This window comes from Montipora capricornis, chromosome 11 (genome assembly GCF_036669925.1).
Source record: "Montipora capricornis isolate CH-2021 chromosome 11, ASM3666992v2, whole genome shotgun sequence".
Classification (NCBI taxonomy): Eukaryota; Metazoa; Cnidaria; class Anthozoa; order Scleractinia; family Acroporidae; genus Montipora; species Montipora capricornis.
In genome coordinates, this window is record NC_090893.1 from 1,512,650 (window position 1) to 1,533,084 (window position 20,435).

Consider the following 20,435-nt stretch of genomic DNA (forward strand, 5'->3'; position numbering starts at 1 on the left):
TGTGATTACTAGGAGCAGGAAAAAACAGGCAGCAAGTCGAATCACTTTCATTGTTCCGACAACAGGCCTTTGACAAATACCTGTTGAAAAACAATAATTAACAAAAAACATGTTTCAATTTTAGAGGCCGCGACTGCTAAACTGATCGCCACTTTGCTTCTTAGTTCAATGCAAGTCTACCCTGGGTGCCAGAGCTTTTATTTTTCTTTACGCTTCGATCCACATCGCGGCTTCGCCGCTCGTAGGTATAACGCCAAAGAAATCAGTACCCAGGGTACTGTGTGTCCGCAAAAATGAAACTGACTTCCGCAATTGTAGAAAGTATATTATTAAGGGAGTTTTTGCTTGCAAGTAGCCGTTTTTTTTTTAAATTTGAGGACGCCTGAGGTAAAGTTTGAAGGACAACTAATTATTTACTCAATCGCCCAATTCAAAATGGAACAAAATTATTTTAGCATCCAGTGTGATATTATAAAGAGGTTGTGAGGAAAGCCACCGATTGAAGACAAAAGTACAATTTGGCAAAACGAACTAAGACACCTCCGCAAATTTAAGACGATTAAACTTACCAACCAAATTTGAGCTCTTGTCGAAGAAGTTCAAGGATGGATAACCGCTTCAAATGATTGTGTACTGGAAGAGAAAAGTCAAGAATTCTTAAAATTCGTGAAAAAAAATGCATTGGAAACTTAATTAACTGACTTGTTTACAAAGAGCTATCAATTAATTTAAGGTGTCTCCGCTTCAGTTTTAAATATCTTTGCAACTGGATTCTCACCGAGAACACAGAATCTAGTCTATTTCACTTCACATGTAATTAAGATTTAAGAAAAGTTTCAAAGTGAAATCTCAGGATCGTAACGTGTTTAAAATTCCTTCCCGTGGCGCGGTTTATACCTTTAGTACACCACTCTTCATTAAACTTGAAGGAGCATAAGGCGTGACTGTTTGACACGATTGAATTTGAAATCGATAAATTAATTGGTTTGGATAGTCAAATTCTCTTTAGAAGACAACATGATTTTCAGTTGCTTACCGCGTCAAGCACCGCTCAGGATTCAATGGCTCGTCTAAAATTGCAACAAGGAATATCGTGTTTTGAAATTACAGTGCGACGCACCTTCAACGTGGCCACCTAAAAATAGCTCTTTACAAATTGTCCGCCCATCAGGGTGTGTGAATTTGATTGACAGTCACGCCTCCTTGCAAAGTCCCCACAATTGGGATTTTGTGCATTATGCTTTTATTTCCCCACTGAAATGCTCTACCTTAATGCTCCATTTTTTCCACTAAAATGCTCGGTTTCGCCCAAAAAAGTTACTTAAATGCTCGCTAATGCTCATACATAGGGTTTTTTTAATTTTCATAATTTCAATGTTTTAACACAATTACAGTTCGGTGCTTAATAAAAACGTTTACTTAGTAGAACAGGTTAACAAGAACGTATGTAAAAGTCGCAATACACCAGAAGATAATTCTCAAAATGATCTCTTGATCTGTTAATCCTTTGTCCCCTTTCAGTGAAACTTAAATGAAGAGGTTAAGTTAATTCTTCATTTTGACGTAAACGTAATTTTCATTGCTATATACTCCGGGGAAAAATATTAATTTTCCGCCGGGAAAATGCCACTAAAATGCTCGAATGATGCTCAATGCCTTCGCCTCACTAAAATGCTCGAAAGAATGCTAGCATAACGTTCAAAAGCCTACCCACAGTTGTAAGTTGAACACCGTTGCATGGGTTGTTGAGCTGACGTATTTACTAGACTCCTTGCAGTAGTTTTTTGTGTCGGTCCCATTACACAAAACTACTGCAAGGATATGGCGCGCCGTTTGTTTCAAAATTAATTATATCTACCGATTGGCCCACCGTCATATCTCTTCACCTAACTGACCGTAATCATTACTTGATCAGTTGCAAGTCAATTATTCCATATTTTATCAGTTTTACTGATTTATCGATCCTTTGTCTCTTACATTAGATCCGTTGTGTTGCTGATATTCCATCACTTGTACGGTTTTATTGATCAGTTGTGTGCTGAATATTCGATCAGTTGTACTGATTTATCGATCAGTTGTGTCCCTAATATTCCCGGCTCAGTTGTACTGATTTATCGATCAGTTATGTACCTAAGTACCTAATGTTCGATCAGTTATACTGATTTATCGATCAGTTGTGTCCCTAATATTCGTTCTGTTGTACTTATTTATCGATCAGTTGAGTCCCTCATATTCGATCAGTTGTACTGATTTATCGATCAGTTGTGTAGTTAATATTCGATCAGCCTTGTACTGATTTATCGATCAGTTGTGTCGCTAACATTCGATCAGTTGCACTGATTTATCGATCAGTTGTACTGATTTATCGATCAGTTGTGTCCCTAACATTCGATCAGTTGTACTGATTTATCGATCAGTTGTGTACCAAATATTGGATCAGTCGTACTGATTTATCGATCAGTTGTGTCCCAAATATTCGATTAGTTGTACTGATTTAATTATCAGATTAGTTGTGTCCCAAATATTCGATTAGTTGCACTGATTTATCGTTCAGTTGTGTCCCTAATATTCGATCAGTTGCACTGATTTATCGATCAGTTGTGTCCGTAATATTCCATCAGTTGAAGTGATTTATCATCGACTAATTGGCTCTCACATTCGATCAGTTGTGTCCCTAATGTTTGATCCGTTATATCGATTTATCGGTCAGTCGTACTGAATTATCAATCAGCGGTGTCCCTGATATTCGATCAGTTGTACTGATTTGTCGATCAGTTCTCTTTCACATTCGATCATCGACTACCCTTACGCTTACACGAACACGAAGAGTAAGCTAGAGGATTAAAATTACGAGGGTATATAGATAGACAATCTCGTTTCTAGATCTCACTCTGTCATTGGAAATATGAGATCTCCCTTCCGTATGACCGTGGGAGATCTGGCTACGAGATTGAAATAGACTAAACATTTCGATCAGTTGTACTGATTTATCGATCAGTTGTGTCTCCGAAATTTTATCAGTTGTGTCCCTAATATTCGATCGTTCATTGTATTGATTTATCGGTAAGTTGTCTCTCTCACATTCGATCGGTTGTGTGTCTAATATTCGATCAGTTACACCGATTTATCGATCAGGGCCGTGTTCCTGAAAGGTGTAATAACTCTATTTCAGGGATAAATGTGCTTTATTCCAGGCACATTTATCCCTGGAATAGGGTTATTACACTTTTCAGGAACCGGCCCCAGTTGTGCTGGTTTGTCGATCAGTTGTACTGCCAATTGTTTATCGATCAGTTTTGTCCCTGATATTTGATCAGTTGTACTGATTTTTCGATCAGTTGTCTGCTTAATATTTGATCAGTTGTATGCTTAATATTCGATCAGTTGAACTGATTTATCGCCCTTATCCGAGAAGACTAGAGAGTGTAGCCATTTTCGAAACCATTTGCAGATCTCATTACCAAGCCAACACGTTCTCCTTGGTTATTAAAGACCCAAGTGTTGGTCGGTCGGATTCGAAATCAACTCCTCGAAGCTTGACAGCCCTGAGCCACCGGTGTGGTCCGCGGTCAATATCATTTTAAGTTATTCTTATTGTTATCCATTGTTCTCATCAAGTGCTTGTAAGAATTAGAATCAAGCTGCTGTACGAGTGTCCTTTACTTGACCTGTCTAATTACTGATTTGATGCCCATACTTAGAACTGTTTGATCCAAATGATCAATCGATTGGTTGAAAAAAAAAAAACATACTGGTCTGGTCGCCATTACCCATGCGCAAATGTCTCTTCAGTGTTTGCAAGTGTCCCGATTTACTAGTGAACTTGCGAATGCTTTCGGACTTCATACTAATTGGCGTGCGACGTGCTACTTTATATTGCAAATAAGTGCTTCGTTGTATCATTTGTTTTTATGAATTTACCAAGGGAGTGGGCGTTGTTTCTTGGTCTGGTCTGACCGTTTAACACGGCCCAAGTGCTACTGATAGGATATCCATAAATAACAAGAAAACCTGATCCACTCACTGTGCGCAATTGACCGTATTCAACTGATCCACAAATATTACGCACGCAATCTAGCTGATCACTAAATCGAATATTAGGGACATAACCAAGGGTTAGCTTCCGATTCATCGGGTAATGTGACTAGTAGGAGCAGGAAGATACAGGCAGCAAATTGAATCACTTTCATTATGCCGACAAAGCCTTTGACTTCTGTTGAAAAAAATTAACGAAAACAAATTTCAATTTTAGGGGCCGCGACTGCTAAACTAATCACCACTTTGCTTCTTAGTTCAATGCAAGTCTACCCTGGGTGCCAGAGCTTTTATTTTTCTTTTTGCTTCGATCCACATCGCGGCTTCGCCGCTCGTAGGTATAACGCCAAAGAAATCAGTACCCAGGGTACTGTGTGTCCGCAAAAATGAAACTGACTTCCGCAATTGTAGAAAGTATATTATTATGGGAGTTTTTGCTTGCAAGTAGCCAGTTTTTTTTTTTTTAATTTGTCGTCGCCTGAGGTAAAGTTTGAAGGACAACTAATTATTTACTCAATCCCCCAATTCAAAATGGAACAAAATTATTTTAGCATCCAGTGATATTATAAAGAGGTTGTAAGGAAAGCCACCGATTGAAGACAAAAATACAATTTGGCCAAACGAACTAAGAGACCTCCGCAAATTTAAGTCGATTAAACTTACCAACCAAATTTGAGCTCTTGTCGAAGAAGTTCAAGGATGGATAACCGCTTCAAATGATTGTGTACTGGAAGAGAAAAGTCAAGAATTCTTAATTCGTGAAAAAATGCATTGGAAACTTAATTAACTGACTTGTTTACAAAAAGCTGTTTGCTCAGCCGTTTTCTCACCGTGTGCGGGGAAATTTTGATGAGAAATTGGCCTCACGAGGCCGTGAGGAAAAAATCAAACATGTTTGATATTTTTCGCCTCGCGAGGCAAATTCCTCATTGTGTGCGGCCATCGTGAGAATCGAGTTGAGCTTGTTCAATGAAGCATCCAATGAAAATACATGGCATTCTCACGTGACTTCAATGACGTCCGAATTTCTTCCTCCGACACCATCCTGAACCGCTGGAGTCACGTCAGTATGCCATGTATTTTTATTGGATGCTTGATTAAACCAAGCTCAGCTCGATTCTCACGATGGCCGCACACATTGAGGAATTTGTCTCGCGAGGCCAAAAATATCAAACATGTTTGATTTTATCCTCACGGCCTCGCGAGGCGAATTTCTCACCACAATTTCCCCGCACACGTGAGGAAACGGCTGAGCAAACCGCCTCCCGAGGCAGTTTGCTCAGCTCTTTCCTCAAGTGTGAGGCGGGCTTAACGTGTTTAAAATTCCTTCCCGTTGCGCAGTTTATACCTTTAGTACACCACTCTTCATTAAACTTGAAGGAGCATAAGGCGTGACTGTTTGACACGATTGAATTTGAAATCGATAAATTAATTGGTTTGGATAGTCAAATTCTCTTTAGAAGACAACATGATTTTCAGTTGCTTACCGCGTCAAGCACCGCTCAGGATTGAATGGCTCGTCTAAAATTGCAACAAGGAATATCGTGTTTTGAAATTACAGTGCGACGCACCTTCAACGTGGCCACCTAAAAATAGCTCTTTACAAATTGTCCGCCAATCAGGGTGTGTGAATTTGATTGACAGTCACGCCTCCTTGCAAAGTCCCCACAATTGGGATTTAGTGCATTATGCTTTTATTTCCCCACTGAAATGCTCTACCTTAATGCTCCATTTTTTCCACTAAAATGCTCGGTTTCGCCCAAAAAAGTTACTTAAATGCTCGCTAATGCTCATACATAGGGTTTTTTTAATTTTCATAATTTCAATGTTTTAACACAATTACAGTTCGGTGCTTAATAAAAACGTTTACTTAGTAGAACAGGTTAACAAGAACGTATGTAAAAGTCGCAATACACCAGAAGATAATTCTCAAAATGATCTCTTGATCTGTTAATCCTTTGTCCCCTTTCAGTGAAACTTAAATGAAGAGGTTAAGTTAATTCTTCATTTTGACGTAAACGTAATTTTCATTGCTATATACTCCGGGGAAAAATATTAATTTTCCGCCGGGAAAATGCCACTAAAATGCTCGAATAATGCTCAATGCCTTCGCCTCACTAAAATGCTCGAAAGAATGCTAGCATAACGTTCAAAAGCCTACCCACAGTTGTAAGTTGAACACCGTTGCATGGGTTGTTGAGCTGACGTATTTACTAGACTCCTTGCAGTAGTTTTTTGTGTCGGTCCCATTACACAAAACTACTGCAAGGATATGGCGCGCCGTTTGTTTCAAAATTAATTATATCTACCGATTGGCCCACCGTCACATCTCTTCACCTAACTGACCGTTATCATTACTTGATCAGTTGCAAGTCAATTATTCCATATTTTATCAGTTTTACTGATTTATCGATCCTTTGTCTCTTACATTAGATCCGTTGTGTTGCTGATATTCCATCACTTGTACGGTTTTATTGATCAGTTGTGTGCTGAATATTCGATCAGTTGTACTGATTTATCGATCAGTTGTGTCCCTAATATTCCCGGCTCAGTTGTACTGATTTATCGATCAGTTGAGTCCCTCATATTCGATCAGTTGTACTGATTTATTAGATCAGTTGTGTCCCAAATATTCGATTAGTTGGACTGATTTATCGATCAGTTGTGTCCCAAATATTCGGTTGCACCGATTTATCGATCAGTTGTGTCCCTAATATTCGATCAGTTGTGTACCAAATATTAGATCAGTTGTACTGATTTATCGATCAGTTGTGTCTCTAATATTCGATCAGTTGCACTGATTTATCGATCAGTTGTACTGATTTATCGATCAGTTGTGTCCCTAACATTCGATCAGTTGTACTGATTTATCGATCAGTTGTGTACCAAATATTGGATCAGTCGTACTGATTTATCGATCAGTTGTGTCCCAAATATTCGATTAGTTGTACTGATTTAATTATCAGATTAGTTGTGTCCCAAATATTCGATTAGTTGCACTGATTTATCGTTCAGTTGTGTCCCTAATATTCGATCAGTTGCACTGATTTATCGATCAGTTGTGTCCGTAATATTCCATCAGTTGAAGTGATTTATCATCGACTAATTGGCTCTCACATTCGATCAGTTGTGTCCCTAATGTTTGATCCGTTATATTGATTTATCGGTCAGTCGTACTGAATTATCAATCAGCGGTGTCCCTGATATTCGATCAGTTGTACTGATTTGTCGATCAGTTCTCTTTCACATTCGATCATCGACTACCCTTACGCTTACACGAACACGAAGAGTAAGCTAGAGGATTAAAATTACGAGGGTATATAGATAGACAATCTCGTTTCTAGATCTCACTCTGTCATTGGAAATATGAGATCTCCCTTCCGTATGACCGTGGGAGATCTGGCTACGAGATTGAAATAGACTAAACATTTCGATCAGTTGTACTGATTTATCGATCAGTTGTGTCTCCGAAATTTTATCAGTTGTGTCCCTAATATTCGATCGTTCATTGTATTGATTTATCGGTAAGTTGTCTCTCTCACATTCGATCGGTTGTGTGTCTAATATTCGATCAGTTACACCGATTTATCGATCAGGGCCGTGTTCCTGAAAGGTGTAATAACTCTATTTCAGGGATAAATGTGCTTTATTCCAGGCACATTTATCCCTGGAATAGGGTTATTACACTTTTCAGGAACCGGCCCCAGTTGTGCTGGTTTGTCGATCAGTTGTACTGCCAATTGTTTATCGATCAGTTTTGTCCCTGATATTTGATCAGTTGTACTGATTTTTCGATCAGTTGTCTGCTTAATATTTGATCAGTTGTATGCTTAATATTCGATCAGTTGAACTGATTTATCGCCCTTATCCGAGAAGACTAGAGAGTGTAGCCATTTTCGAAACCATTTGCAGATCTCATTACCAAGCCAACACGTTCTCCTTGGTTATTAAAGACCCAAGTGTTGGTCGGTCGGATTCGAAATCAACTCCTCGAAGCTTGACAGCCCTGAGCCACCGGTGTGGTCCGTGGTCAATATGATTTTAAGTTATTCTTATTGTTATCCATTGTTCTGATCAAGTGCTTGTAAGAATTAGAATCAAGCTGCTGTACGAGTGTCCTTTACTTGACCTGTCTAATTACTGATTTGATGCCCATACTTAGAACTGTTTGATCCAAATGATCAATCGATTGGTTGAAAAAAAAAAAAACATACTGGTCTGGTCGCCATTACCCATGCGCAAATGTCTCTTCAGTGTTTGCAAGTGTCCCGATTTACTAGTGAACTTGCGAATGCTTTCGGACTTCATACTAATTGGCGTGCGACGTGCTACTTTATATTGCAAATAAGTGCTTCGTTGTATCATTTGTTTTTATGAATTTACCAAGGGAGTGGGCGTTGTTTCTTGGTCTGGTCTGACCGTTTAACACGGCCCAAGTGCTACTGATAGGATATCCATAAATAACAAGAAAACCTGATCCACTCACTGTGCGCAATTGACCGTATTCAACTGATCCACAAATATTACGCACGCAATCTAGCTGATCACTAAATCGAATATTAGGGACATAACCAAGGGTTAGCTTCCGATTCATCGGGTAATGTGACTAGTAGGAGCAGGAAGATACAGGCAGCAAATTGAATCACTTTCATTATGCCGACAAAGCCTTTGACTTCTGTTGAAAAAAATTAACGAAAACAAATTTCAATTTTAGGGGCCGCGACTGCTAAACTAATCACCACTTTGCTTCTTAGTTCAATGCAATTCTACCCTGGGTGCCAGAGCTTTTATTTTTCTTTTCGCTTCGATCCACATCGCGGCTTCGCCTCTCATAGGTATAACGCCAAAGAAATCAGTACCCAGGGTACTGTGTGTCCGCAAAAATGAAACTGACTTCCGCAATTGTAGAAAGTATATTATTAAGGGAGTTTTTGCTTGCAAGTAGCCAGTTTTTTTTTTTTTAATTTGTCGTCGCCTGAGGTAATTTAAAGTTTGAAGGACAACTAATTATTTACTCAATCCCCCAATTCGAAAAGGAACAAAATTATTTTAGCATCCAGTGATATTATAAAGAGGTTGTAAGGAAAGCCACCGATTGAAGACAAAAATACAATTTGGCCAAACGAACTAAGAGACCTCCGCAAATTTAAGTCGATTAAACTTACCAACCAAATTTGAGCTCTTGTCGAAGAAGTTCAAGGATGGAAAACCGCTTCAAATGATTGTGTGCTGGAAGAGAAAAGTCAAGAATTCTTAATTCGTGGAAAAAATGCATTGGGAACTTAATTAACTGACTTGTTTAAAAAGAGCTATCAATTAATTTAAGGTGTCTCCACTTCAGTTTTAAATATATTTGCAACTGCATGCTCACCGAGAACACAGAATCTAGTCTATTTCACTTCACATGTAATTAAGATTTAAGAAAAGTTTCAAAGTGAAATCTCAGGATCGTAACGTGTTTAAAATTCCTTCCCGTGGCGCGGTTTATACCTTTAGTACACCACTCTTCATTAAACTTGAAGGAGCATAAGGCGTGACTGTTTGACACGATTGAATTTGAAATCGATAAATTAATTGGTTTGGATAGTCAAATTCTCTTTAGAAGACAACATGATTTTCAGTTGCTTACCGCGTCAAGCACCGCTCAGGATTCAATGGCTCGTCTAAAATTGCAACAAGGAATATCGTGTTTTGAAATTACAGTGCGACGCACCTTCAACGTGGCCACCTAAAAATAGCTCTTTACAAATTGTCCGCCAATCAGGGTGTGTGAATTTGATTGACAGTCACGCCTCCTTGCAAAGTCCCCACAATTGGGATTTTGTGCATTATGCTTTTATTTCCCCACTGAAATGATCTACCTTCATGCTCCATTTTTTCCACTAAAATGCTCGGTTTCGCCCAAAAAAGTTACTTAAATGCTCGCTAATGCTCATACATAGGGTTTTTTTAATTTTCATAATTTCAATGTTTTAACACAATTACAGTTCGGTGCTTAATAAAAACGTTTACTTAGTAGAACAGGTTAACAAGAACGTATGTAAAAGTCGCAATACACCAGAAGATAATTCTCAAAATGATCTCTTGATCTGTTAATCCTTTGTCCCCTTTCAGTGAAACTTAAATGAAGAGGTTAAGTTAATTCTTCATTTTGACGTAAACGTAATTTTCATTGCTATATACTCCGGGGAAAAATATTAATTTTCCGCCGGGAAAATGCCACTAAAATGCTCGAATAATGCTCAATGCCTTCGCCTCACTAAAATGCTCGAACGAATGCTAGCATAACGTTCAAAAGCCTACCCACAGTTGTAAGTTGAACACCGTTGCATGGGTTGTTGAGCTGACGTATTTACTAGACTCCTTGCAGTAGTTTTTTGTGTCGGTCCCATTACACAAAACTACTGCAAGGATATGGCGCGCCGTTTGTTTCAAAATTAATTATATCTACCGATTGGCCCACCGTCATATCTCTTCACCTAACTGACCGTAATCATTACTTGATCAGTTGCAAGTCAATTATTCCATATTTTATCAGTTTTACTGATTTATCGATCCTTTGTCTCTTACATTAGATCCGTTGTGTTGCTGATATTCCATCACTTGTACGGTTTTATTGATCAGTTGTGTGCTGAATATTCGATCAGTTGTACTGATTTATCGATCAGTTGTGTCCCTAATATTCCCGGCTCAGTTGTACTGATTTATCGATCAGTTATGTACCTAAGTACCTAATGTTCGATCAGTTATACTGATTTATCGATCAGTTGTGTCCCTAATATTCGTTCTGTTGTACTTATTTATCGATCAGTTGAGTCCCTCATATTCGATCAGTTGTACTGATTTATCGATCAGTTGTGTAGTTAATATTCGATCAGCCTTGTACTGATTTATCGATCAGTTGTGTCGCTAACATTCGATCAGTTGTATTGATTTATCGATCAGCTGTGTCCCAAATATTCGGTTGCACCGATTTATCGATCAGTTGTGTCCCTAATATTAGATCAGTTGTACTGATTTATCGATCAGTTGTGTCCTTAATATTCGATCAGTTGTACTGATTTATCGATCAGTTGTGTCCCTAATATTCGATCAGTTGTACTGATTTATTAGATCAGTTGTGTCCCAAATATTCGATTAGTTGGACTGATTTATCGATCAGTTGTGTCCCAAATATTCGGTTGCACCGATTTATCGACCAGTTGTGTCCCTAATATTCGGTTGCACCGATTTATCGATCAGTTGTGTCCCTAATATTCGATCAGTTGTACTGATTTATCGATCAGTTGTGTACCAAATATTAGATCAGTTGTACTGATTTATCAATCAGTTGTGTCTCTAATATTCGATCAGTTGCACTGATTTATCGATCAGTTGTGTCCCTAATATTCGATCAGTTGTACTGATTTATCGATCAGTTGTGTCCCTAATATTCGATCAGTTGTACTGATTTATCGATCAGTTGTGTACCAAATATTAGATCAGTCATACTGATTTATCGATCAGTTGTGTCCCAAATATTCGATTAGTTGTACTGATTTAATTATCAGATTAGTTGTGTCCCAAATATTCGATTAGTTGCACTGATTTATCGATTAGTTGTGTCCCTAATATTGGATCAGTTGTACTGATTTATCGATCAGTTGTGTCCGTAATATTCCATCAGTTGAAGTGATTTATCATCGACTAATTGGCTCTCACATTCGATCAGTTGTGTCCCTAATGTTTGATCCGTTATATTGATTTATCGGTCAGTCGTACTGAATTATCAATCAGCGGTGTCCCTGATATTCGATCAGTTGTACTGATTTGTCGATCAGTTCTCTTTCACATTCGATCATCGACTACCCTTACGCTTACACGAACACGAAGAGTAAGCTAGAGGATTAAAATTACGAGGGTATATAGATCGTTTTCACTGTCACGCAATAAAAAAATAAATCGAAAACCATCCAGTGGAAAAAGTCAAGAATTCGTGATGTTGTAGAAGATAAATGAAGAAGACACTTCTCCAAGTTTTAGGCCTGTGCGTTTCCCCAAACTTCAGATATTCGTCGAAATGTTTCGCAGAAATTTACAGAGCCCAGTATGAAAACGCCATGTTGGTGCACATCTGTGGTGCACCAATATGGCGGCCGGAAAATAGTGTCAACATCTGTTACTTACTTTGGCTATCTAGGTGAGTGATCATCTGTACTGAACACACAGCTATTTATCTAAGCACTTTTCCTAATGCTTTAAATTCTAAAAAGGCTCAAAACCATGAGATAAATATATATTTCTCAATAAACTCGATCGTCGCCTCGTGTCACGCACCGCTAAAACTCAGAAATTCAAAATGCTCTGGTTTCCAAACGTAGCACGCTATTGAGCTTTAAAATTGCAAATGGATACAAATTTACCGCTTCTTATACCTGATGAGGATAAAAACTTTCGTGGCTCTTTAGTTTTGGATTTTAGAAAATGATGACGTCACCTGAAAACGATCTATAGATAGACAATCTCGTTTCTAGATCTCACTCTGTCATTGGAAATATGAGATCTCCCTTCCGTATGACCGTGGGAGATCTGGCTACGAGATTGAAATAGACTAAACATTTCGATCAGTTGTACTGATTTATCGATCAGTTGTGTCTCCGAAATTTTATCAGTTGTGTCCCTAATATTCGATCGTTCATTGTATTGATTTATCGGTAAGTTGTCTCTCTCACATTCGATCGGTTGTGTGTCTAATATTCGATCAGTTACACCGATTTATCGATCAGGGCCGTGTTCCTGAAAGGTGTAATAACTCTATTTCAGGGATAAATGTGCTTTATTCTAGGCACATTTATCCCTGGAATAGGGTTATTACACTTTTCAGGAACCGGCCCCAGTTGTGCTGGTTTGTCGATCAGTTGTACTGCCAATTGTTTATCGATCAGTTTTGTCCCTGATATTTGATCAGTTGTACTGATTTATCGATCAGTTGTCTGCTTAATATTTGATCAGTTGTATGCTTAATATTCGATCAGTTGAACTGATTTATCGCCCTTATCCGAGAAGACTAGAGAGTGTAGCCATTTTCGAAACCATTTGCAGATCTCATTACCAAGCCAACACGTTCTCCTTGGTTATTAAAGACCCAAGTGTTGGTCGGTCGGATTCGAAATCAACTCCTCGAAGCTTGACAGCCCTGAGCCACCGGTGTGGTCCGCGGTCAATATCATTTTAAGTTATTCTTATTGTTATCCATTGTTCTCATCAAGTGCTTGTAAGAATTAGAATCAAGCTGCTGTACGAGTGTCCTTTACTTGACCTGTCTAATTACTGATTTGATGCCCATACTTAGAACTGTTTGATCCAAATGATCAATCGATTGGTTGAAAAAAAAAAAAAACATACTGGTCTGGTCGCCATTACCCATGCGCAAATGTCTCTTCAGTGTTTGCAAGTGTCCCGATTTACTAGTGAACTTGCGAATGCTTTCGGATTTTATACTAATTGGCGTGCGACGTGCTACTTTATATTGCAAATAAGTGCTTCGTTGTATCATCTGTTTTTATGAATTTACCAAGGGAGTGGGCGTTGTTTCTTGGTCTGGTCTGACCGTTTAACACGGCCCAAGTGCTACTGATAGGATATCCATAAATAACAAGAAAACCTGATCCACTCACTGTGCGCAATTGACCGTATTCAACTGATCCACAAATATTACGCACGCAATCTAGCTGATCACTAAATCGAATATTAGGGACATAACCAAGGGTTAGCTTCCGATTCATCGGGTAATGTGACTAGTAGGAGCAGGAAGATACAGGCAGCAAATTGAATCACTTTCATTATGCCGACAAAGCCTTTGACTTCTGTTGAAAAAAATTAACGAAAACAAATTTCAATTTTAGGGGCCGCGACTGCTAAACTAATCACCACTTTGCTTCTTAGTTCAATGCAAGTCTACCCTGGGTGCCAGAGCTTTTATTTTTCTTTTCGCTTCGATCCACATCGCGGCTTCGCCGCTCATAGGTATAACGCCAAAGAAATCAGTACCCAGGGTACTGTGTGTCCGCAAAAATGAAACTGACTTCCGCAATTGTAGAAAGTATATTATTAAGGGAGTTTTTGCTTGCAAGTAGCCAGTTTTTTTTTTTTTAATTTGTCGTCGCCTGAGGTAAAGTTTGAAGGACAACTAATTATTTACTCAATCCCCCAATTCAAAATGGAACAAAATTATTTTAGCATCCAGTGATATTATAAAGAGGTTGTAAGGAAAGCCACCGATTGAAGACAAAAATACAATTTGGCCAAACGAACTAAGAGACCTCCGCAAATTTAAGTCGATTAAACTTACCAACCAAATTTGAGCTCTTGTCGAAGAAGTTCAAGGATGGATAACCGCTTCAAATGATTGTGTACTGGAAGAGAAAAGTCAAGAATTCTTAATTCGTGAAAAAATGCATTGGAAACTTAATTAACTGACTTGTTTACAAAGAGCTGTTTGCTCAGCCGTTTTCTCACCGTGTGCGGGGAAATTTTGATGATAAATTGGCCTCACGAGGCCGTGAGGAAAAAATCAAACATGTTTGATATTTTTCGCCTCGCGAGGCAAATTCCTCATTGTGTGCGGCCATCGTGAGAATCGAGTTGAGCTTGTTCAATGAAGCATCCAATGAAAATACATGGCATTCTCACGTGACTTCAGTGACGTCCGAATTTCTTCCTCCGACACCATCCTGAACCGCTGGAGTCACGTGAGTATGCCATGTATTTTTATTGGATGCTTGATTAAACCAAGCTCAGCTCGATTCTCACGATGGCCGCACACATTGAGGAATTTGTCTCGCGAGGCCAAAAATATCAAACATGTTTGATTTTATCCTCACGGCCTCGCGAGGCGAATTTCTCACCACAATTTCCCCGCACACGTGAGGAAACGGCTGAGCAAACCGCCTCCCGAGGCAGTTTGCTCAGCTCTTTCCTCAAGTGTGAGGCGGGCTTAACGTGTTTAAAATTCCTTCCCGTGGCGCAGTTTATACCTTTAGTACACCACTCTTCATTAAAATTGAAGGAGCATAAGGCGTGACTGTTTGACACGATTGAATTTGAAATCGATAAATTAATTGGTTTGGATAGTCAAATTCTCTTTAGAAGACAACATGATTTTCAGTTGCTTACCGCGTCAAGCACCGCTCAGGATTCAATGGCTCGTCTAAAATTGCAACAAGGAATATCATGTTTTGAAATTACAGTGCGACGCACCTTCAACGTGGCTACCTAAAAATAGCTCTTTACAAATTGTCCGCCAATCAGGGTGTGTGAATTTGATTGACAGTCACGCCTCCTTGCAAAGTCCCCACAATTGGGATTTTGTGCATTATGCTTTTATTTCCCCACTGAAATGCTCTACCTTAATGCTCCATTTTTTCCACTAAAATGCTCGGTTTCGCCCAAAAAAGTTACTTAAATGCTCGCTAATGCTCATACATAGGGTTTTTTTAATTTTCATAATTTCAATGTTTTAACACAATTACAGTTCGGTGCTTAATAAAAACGTTTACTTAGTAGAACAGGTTAACAAGAACGTATGTAAAAGTCGCAATACACCAGAAGATAATTCTCAAAATGATCTCTTGATCTGTTAATCCTTTGTCCCCTTTCAGTGAAACTTAAATGCATAGGTTACGTTAATTCTTCATTTTGACGTAAAAGTAATTTTCATTGCTATATACTCCGGGGAAAAATATTAATTTTCCGCCGGGAAAATGCCACTAAAGTGCTCGAATAATGCTCTATGCCTTCGCCTCACTAAAATGCTCGAAAGAATGCTAGCATAATGTTCAAAAGCCTACCCACAGTTGTAAGTTGAACACCGTTGCATGGGTTGTTGAGCTGACGTATTTACTAGACTTCTTGCAGTAGTTTTTTGTGTCGGTCCCATTACACAAAACTACTGCAAGGATATGGCACGCCGTTTGTTTCAAAATTAATTATATCTACCGATTGGTCCACCGTCATATCTCTTCACCTAACTGACCGTTATCATTACTTGATCAGTTGCAAGTCACTTATTCCATATTTTATCAGGTTTACTGATTTATCGATCATTTGTCTCTTACATTAGATCCGTTGTGTTCCTGATATTCCATCACTTGTACGGTTTTATTGATTAGTTGTGTGCTGAATATTCGATCAGTTGTACTGATTTATCGATCAGTTGTGTCCCTAATATTCCCGGCTCAGTTGTACTGATTTATTGATCAGTTATGTACCTAATGTTCGATCAGTTATACTGATTTATCATCGATCAGTTGTGTCCCTAATATTCGATCAGTTGTCCTTATTTATCGATCAGTTGAGTCCCTCATATTCGATCAGTTGTGTAGTTAATATTCGATCAGCCTTGTACTGATTTATCGATCAGTTGTGTCACTAACATTCGATCAGTTGTATTGATTTATCGATCAGTTGTGTCCCAAATATTCGGTTGCACCGATTTATCGACCAGTTGTGTCCCTAATATTCGATCAGTTGTACTGATTTATTAGATCAGTTGTGTCCCAAATATTCGATCAGCTGAACTGATTTATCGATCAGTTGTACTGATTTAATTATTAGATTAGTTGTGTCCCAAATATTCGATTAGTTGCACTGATTTATCGATCAGTTGCACTGATTTATCGATCAGTTGTGTCCCTAATATTCGATCAGTTCTACTGATTTATCGATCAGTTGTGTACCAAATATTAGATCAGTTGTACTGATTTATCGATCAGTTGTGTCCCTAATATTCGATCAGTTGCACTGATTTATCGATCAGTTGTGTCCCTAATATTCGATCAGTTCTACTGATTTATCGATCAGTTGTGTACCAAATATTAAATCAGTTGTACTGATTTATCGATCAGTTGTGTCCCTAATATTCGATCAGTTGCACTGATTTATCGATTAGTTGTGTCCCTAATATTCGATCAGTTGTACTGATTTATCGATCAGTTGTGTCCGTAATATTCCATCAGTTGAAGTGATTTATCATCGACTAGTTGGCTCTCACATTCGATCAGTTGTGTCCCTAATATTTGATCCGTTGTATTGATTTATCGGTCAGTCGTACTGAATTATCAATCAGCGGTGTCCCTGATATTCGATCAGTTGTACTGATTTGTCGATCAGTTCTCTTTCACATTCGATCATCGACTACCCTTACGCTTACACGAACACGAAGCGTAAGCTAGAGGATTAAAATTACGAGGGTATATAGATAGACAATCTCGTTTCTAGATCTCACTCTGTCATTGGAAATATGAGATCTCCCTTCCGTATGACCGTGGGAGATCTGGCTACGAGATTGAAATAGACTAAACATTTCGATCAGTTGTACTGATTTATCGATCAGTTGTGTCTCCGAAATTTTATCAGTTGTGTCCCTAATATTCGATCGTTCATTGTATTGATTTATCGGTAAGTTGTCTTTCTCACATTCGATCGGTTGTGTGTCTAATATTCGATCAGTTACACCGATTTATCGATCAGGGCCGTGTTCCTGAAAGGTGTAATAACTCTATTCCAAGGATAAATGTGCTTTATTCCAGGCACATTTATCCCTGGAATAGGGTTATTACACTTTTCAGGAACCGGCCCCAGTTGTGCTGGTTTGTCGATCAGTTGTACTGCCAATTGTTTATCGATCAGTTTTGTCCTTGATATTTGATCAGTTGTACTGATTTATCGATCAGTTGTGTCCCTAATATTCGGTCAGTTGTACTGACTTATCGATCAGTTGTTTGCTTAATATTTGATCAGTTGTATGCTTAATATTCGATCAGTTGAACTGATTTATCGCCCTTATCCGAGAAGACTAGAGAGTGTAGCCATTTTCGAAACCATTTGCAGATGTCATTACCAAGGCAACAAGTTCTCCTTGGTTATTAAAGACCCAAGTGTTTGTCGGTCAGATTCGAAATCAACTCCTCAAGCATGATAGCCCTGAGCCACCGGTGTGGTCCGCGGTCAATATCATTTTAAGTTATTCTTATTGTTATCCATTGTTCTGATCAAGTGCTTGTAAGAATTAGAATCAAGCTGCTGTACGAGTGTCCTTTACTTGACCTGTCAAATTACTGATTTGATGCCCATACTTAGAACTGTTTGATCCAAATGATCAATCGATTGGTTGAAAAAAAAAAAAAAAGCATACTGGTCTGGTCGCCATTACCCATGCGCAAATGTCTCTTCAGTGTTTGCAAGTGTCCCGATTTACTAGTGAACTTGCGAATGCTTTCGGATTTCATACTAATTGGCGTGCGACGTGCTACTTTATATTGCAAATAACTGCTTCGTTGTATCATCTGTTATTATGAATTTACCAAGGGAGTGGGCGTTGTTTCTTGGTCTGGTCTGACCGTTTAACACGGCCCAAGTGCTACTGACAGGATATCCATAAATAACAAGAAAACCTGATCCACTCACTGTGCGCAATTGACCGTATTCAACTGATCGACAAATATTACGCGCGCAATCTAGCTGATGATCACTAAATCGAATATTAGGGACACAACTGGTCAATAAATCAGTACAACAGATGGAATCTTAGATACAAACTGTTCGATATATCAGTACAACTGATCGAATATTAGGGACACAAATGATCGATAAATCAGTACAACTGATGTGAGTCTCATCTTATCACTTTAAGAACCCACGCCCTTACACCTTGGAGATCACTGAAGTGACCACGTTATGGACTACTTACCCACGGTTTAAAATATGTCGGCGCTGTTGACCATTTTTAGCGAAATTATATCGGAGTCTCACTAAGACAACATTTAAAACAGTTTTAAAGAGTTTCTATTTTGTAACTTACAGAACCTAGTCAAGCATTTGATCCGACAAAGGTTTGGAAGGGTCCCAATTCAACTTCAGCCGACATTGCTCCAACACAAAAATTCGGTCCCGACATTGTCGGGTGACCATGTCAAACGCGCGCAACATCTGATCCGAAAAATGTCGAGTGGATCTCGGGTGAAATGTTGGGACCGTTTAACACGGCCCAAGTGGCTACTAATAACAACTGATCGAATAACAAGAAAACCTTATCCACTCATTGCACGCAATTGATCGAATCAGTATAACGGATCGAATGTTAGAGACACAACTTACAAATCATCGAATAACACGTCCCTGTGAGACGTTAAAGAACCCACACACTAATCGAGAAGAGTAGGGAATGAAATTCTCGGTGTTGTGGCTGTTCTTTGTGAGTGCATGAGTGGGTTGGTATAGCGGGCCCACATTTGCTGAATAGCTGCCAAAACTTCAACGTGCTCGAACAAATAAATAACAAACAAACAGACCGGCCCGCTTGACGGTAGATTACTGCCGTCTTCTTGGCGTCCACGAAGCGTAAGCTAGAGGATTAAAATTACGAGGGTATATAGATAGACTTAATCTCGTTTCTAGATCTCACTCTGTCATTGGAAATATGAGATCTCCCTTCCGTATGACCGTGGGAGATCTGGCTACGAGATTGAAATAGACTAAACATTTCGAAAGACCTTAGACAACAATGACCAGAACCAGGTTGCCAGCGGTTTTCGTTAAAGCAATGGTTTGCTGGGAGTGCTCAGTCTAGCGGGCTAAGAAAACCAGGTTGCGGTCATTGTTATTAAGGTTTTTCAATGTCTACTGGACGACAGAGCCTGAATGTAATTAACCACCTTACACGCTGGTGTTGGCTACATGCATATCCAACAAGAGCGAAGGAAGTAATAGAAAAACAACAAAAAAACCATAACCATTTCACCCGGTCAAGGCCGAAACAGTTGTCCATGGCTGCTAATTGACAGGGTAAAATGGTTGTGCGCATGCGTGATGTGTTGGCCCCACCGGGTTGGTGTTAAGAGTGTGTCACCTTGCTCTTTTTGAAATAATAGACCATTTTACAAACGATGAGAGAAGTGATCGTCGTACCTAGTTAGACAATAGACCTTTTTACAGTTTTGTGCTTAGTTACCCGGCCTTTAAATGAAAGTGAGGCTGGAGTGGCACTTGTCATGACGGACCTCCTTGCTTTTCTTATGTTACTGATGTTGTTCTCGTGCTAATTAGTTGGAATTTACATAAGAAAAGCAGTGAGGTCTCTATCAAAATGCCATCAACTATAGCCACATTTTCATTCATAGGCCAGGTAACTAAGCACACAACTGTAAAATGGTCTATTCAAGAAATTTTACAGTTGTGCTTAGTTACCTGGCCTATGAATGAAAGTGAGGTTGGAGTTGACCTTCTCACTGCTTTTCTGATGTAAATTCCAACTAGTTAATTTAGCATGAGACTAACATGAACAAAGGAAAAGCAAGGACATCTGTATCATACCAAGGTCGACTACAGCCTCACTTGCATTTAAAGACCAAAGTAACTTAGCA

The 20,435-nt window shown here is 39.0% G+C and overlaps 1 long non-coding RNA gene across 8 annotated transcripts in view; it reads right to left on the reverse strand.

The window, feature by feature from the left end:
* The window catches only part of LOC138024066 (uncharacterized), a 16,678-nt gene extending 509 nt beyond the window's left edge, over positions 1-16,169 (reverse strand). Inside the window, exons 1-6 of one of the 8 annotated variants that reach the window (XR_011126883.1) lie at positions 16,131-16,169; positions 14,366-14,429; positions 9,201-9,264; positions 4,699-4,762; positions 570-633; positions 1-80 (exon numbers count right to left, since the gene is read on the reverse strand). The exon at positions 1-80 is cut by the window's left edge and continues 509 nt beyond it. This is a non-coding gene — a long non-coding RNA (uncharacterized lncRNA). Of the gene's footprint in view, positions 81-569; positions 634-1,036; positions 1,138-4,698; positions 4,763-5,522; positions 5,587-9,200; positions 9,265-9,525; positions 9,543-9,664; positions 9,749-14,365; positions 14,430-15,189; positions 15,244-16,130 lie in introns of those variants that run through there. The other 7 variants (XR_011126887.1, XR_011126885.1, XR_011126884.1 and 4 more) reach the window with 7 other exon arrangements.
* Positions 16,170-20,435: the final 4,266 nt, after the last annotated feature.